The 3,586-nt window shown below is 41.2% G+C and overlaps 1 long non-coding RNA gene across 1 annotated transcript in view; it reads left to right on the forward strand.

Annotated features, from left to right (window-relative positions):
* LOC121927271 overlaps nucleotides 1-793 on the forward strand; it is a 4,021-nt gene extending 3,228 nt beyond the window's left edge. Inside the window, exon 4 of the long non-coding RNA XR_006103166.1 lies at nucleotides 753-793. This is a non-coding gene — a long non-coding RNA (uncharacterized LOC121927271). The remainder of the gene's footprint in view (nucleotides 1-752) is intronic.
* The last annotated feature ends 2,793 nt before the right edge of the window (nucleotides 794-3,586 follow it).

The following is a 3,586-nucleotide window of genomic DNA, read 5'->3' on the forward strand; positions in this document are numbered from 1 at the left end:
AATGAGAATATAGTCTGAAGAGTTTGGGGGGGGAGGTTGTAGCATTCAAGTTGACTGTGAATTATGGTGACCCTGACTTAGCAACCCCATCATAGAGTTTCTTGACTAAGAGGTTTGGCATGGGAAGCTTGCTATTGCCTCCCTCTGCAGCAACCTTTCCATGCCAACTGTAATAGGGCATGGAATGGTATCCAGGAAAACAAACTCTACTTATTTTGTTAGCTATGTGTTAGCTGGAATACTAAATGCAGTTGTCCCTCCAATTCCGCGACTTGGGATCTGTGGACTTGAAAATCTGCGGCGGGATGATGCTTTAATGCCAATGAGTGTGCGTCCCACATGCACATGCCCCATTCAAGCCTATGGGGCTGAATATGCAGAGTTTTGGAACTCGCGGGGTGGGGTGGTCCTGAACGGATCTCCGCGAACTCCCAAGCAGCCAACTGTATTTATTGTAAAAGCAATCCGAACTCCCATGCATTATGGTTCCAAAAATGCAGCTTCGGGGGGAAATCCAAGCTGCTGAAACCTATTCTTGAGTTTTAAGTGTCAGTTTTACTATACAGTAGAATCGCAATAGAATCGTCAGAAGTAATTGATTCACTAGTCAATTCAAGCGAAAACATAAGTAGCATGTCTGATTGTGGCTTTGGTTCCTTCATGTTATGTATCTTAGTGGGGTATTTGAAGATAGAGAGTGTCTTCCTGCAGTCTTCCAGGAATCTTTGTGTAACTGCTCTGTATGTCCTCAGCAACCACAGGTTATTTGGCAGATGGTGGATTCTGTTCTCTGTGAAATCCGTGCCTCTCCAACTCTGCTGCCTGCAAAAACTATCAAACCAGTAAAGGTAGAACCAGTTGAGGTAAGGCTTGATGTCAGCAGTTGTTACACTTCAGGTGATGGGCATTTAAATTACAACTTTTTGTGTACATTACGATAGGAGATGTTTGTGTGATGCTTTGTCATGAGTCTGAGTAAAAAAATTGATACTGTTAACAGATTAAGTACTTTCTTAGATTCTGTTCAGCACATTGCTACTGGAATGGTTTGATAAGTTTTTGCCAAAATAACTAATACTCAAGGAAACAATTGAAGGGAACTTGTGACTGAAGCATACCTGGATGAAACTATGGCTGTTACGACATGCCAAAATAAAGCTGTCGGGTCTCTTTGGAGGGTGCTATTTAAATGATGCATGCATCCTAGAATCCGGAAGCGCACCAAAAGCTGCACTCCAGTGCTTGGAATGGAGTGTAGCTTTGACGCGATCTCGGACTCTTGACCCATGCATTCATTAAATAGCATACCTCCAAAGAGACCTGAAGCAGCTTTATTTGGCAATCTGTAACAGGCCTTTCTCTCTTTGTGTTCTTCCCATATCCCAACTATCCACAATGCAGTAGGGAGAAATGCAAGTTTTACCAAAAACTCATGTTACTGTTGATATTTGTGAGTATGGAGTGTGACTACCTGATTGAGAAGTAGGATTGTAAGCCGTGGTTTTACCTTCTTAAAGGAAAAAAGTTAGATGGTAGATTACATGGTTTACATGCTGTGGGTATTGGATTCTGTTGCAGATATCTCTAGTTAAAGATTTAGGCAGTGATTGGTGGGGAGGTCTTATTCAAACATCAGTGCTCTATCATTCTAAATAAAAATCTTGTCTTAATGGGTATATAATCTGACAATCTTCTATTTTTAGCTTGTAAGCCTGGGGCAGGGAACGTCTAACTAAAAGATTGCAGTACAGCGCTGTGTAAATTTACAGCGCTTCATAAATAAAGGTTATCATAATAAATGCACTGATAAATGATATAGAAATGTACTTGATATTACTATTACTTGATATTGCCCTCTTGAATTGGGTTGCCCAGGAATGGACACAATATTCCTGGACTATTACTGGTTCAGGCAACAAAAATACAGTGCGACTGCGTTATATGCAGGTGTGCTATATGTGGCCTTGAGCATATATGCTCAAGCTGCAGGGAGTGCATGGTTGCAAGGGGCTCAAGCATACATGGAATTAGCCTTATGCGGGGGGGGGGGGTCCAGAACGGATCCCCCGTGTAAGGCAAGGGTCCACTGTAATCCTTATTGCTTAGACTTGGCCTGTTAGAATTGCCCACTCAATAGACATAAGACTGGATTGATCAAGCTGTTACACCAATATGATTTGTCCTGTCACCAACTTCAAAGGAATATTTTAGGCTTTAATACAAATCAGTATATATCCACTTGCCTAGTGAATGTATATACATTTCAGGCAGGTGTTTTTGTTTGTTTGTTTTGATTTTTACTAAAATTACTTCTCTCATTTTTGGACAAGTGGATTAGGAAACAGGTTTCTGTCAGCTGGGAATATTTGTAAATTTATTTACAAGGCTGCTCAGGTAACTGTGAAACCAGTTAGTCAGTTGATCAGTCAGTCTCTCTGTCTCACACACACAGAGTCTCTTTCTCTCACACACACACACACACAAGCATGCATACACGCACACAAATAGCCAGGACTGAATAACTTGGAAGGCCCCCTAAACTGATATGAGCTGAATTGGATTATTGTTTTTAATGGTGCCAAGTGATATGTATGTAAAAATGACCTAGCTGTGTGTAGGAAACTTTATGGCTGTCTATTCCAAGCAAACTAAGGAGGGTCATGTTGTTGCAGTTGAAAAGTTATGTATGGGAAACCTCTCCCCACTCTTTTACCCAATCCAGCTAGGCTGCAAGGTGGCCTAATTTAAACAAGGACATTTCAGGGGCCTGAGCTAGGAAGACTGGTGGTAGTATGTACTATGAAAACCACTAAGTGAGTTTTATTGCTTATGGAATGTGCTGGCTTGCTAACCCTGAAAAATGAAATGCTGTATCTGAAGAACATTAGACAGCCAAGTCAGCAACAACCCAGCCCCTTGCTCTCCTCCAAATATCATGGGGAAGGAAAGGGCCCAGGTTTAGCTGACAGGAGAGACAGAGTCACTTCACTGAAGTCCTGTTCATTTGTTCCATCATGCAATTCCATTTGCTGGAAGGGATCAGATAGTAAAAACCTGCTTGCTGGCCCAACTTCATCATCACATTCTTAGGGATTACAGATGGAATATGTATACTTCTGGTTTATATTCTGTTGTCCTGAGAGAGTGCAGGCAATGATACTCAACAGAGTCCAGCTTTTTTCCTCAAAATGTGTTCCTTGTATGTTTTTGTGTGTCACTATTTTCCAGTGAGAAGACCTCTGGGATATCTCTAATATTTGTGGTTTTTCAAATCTTGCCTGCTGCCTTGTGAGATCTTTGAGTCCTAAAAGGCATAGAGGTTGAGTTTCCCTTATCCAGAATTCAAAAATCCAAAATATTCCAAAAACCAAAACATTTTTCATAGATGTGACTCCTTTGCTTTCTGATGGTTCAGTGTAAACAAATGTTGTTTCAGCCACAAAGTTATTGTATAAAATTACCTTCAGGCTATCTGTATAAGGTGTCTATGGCTTGTTACAGACAGCCAAAATAAAGCTGCTTCGAGTCACAGTGGAGGTATGGTGTTTCAATGATACATGCGTCCTAAGAGTCCAGAAGCTGCACC

This window comes from Sceloporus undulatus, chromosome 3, assembly GCF_019175285.1.
Source record: "Sceloporus undulatus isolate JIND9_A2432 ecotype Alabama chromosome 3, SceUnd_v1.1, whole genome shotgun sequence".
Classification (NCBI taxonomy): domain Eukaryota; kingdom Metazoa; phylum Chordata; class Lepidosauria; order Squamata; family Phrynosomatidae; genus Sceloporus; species Sceloporus undulatus.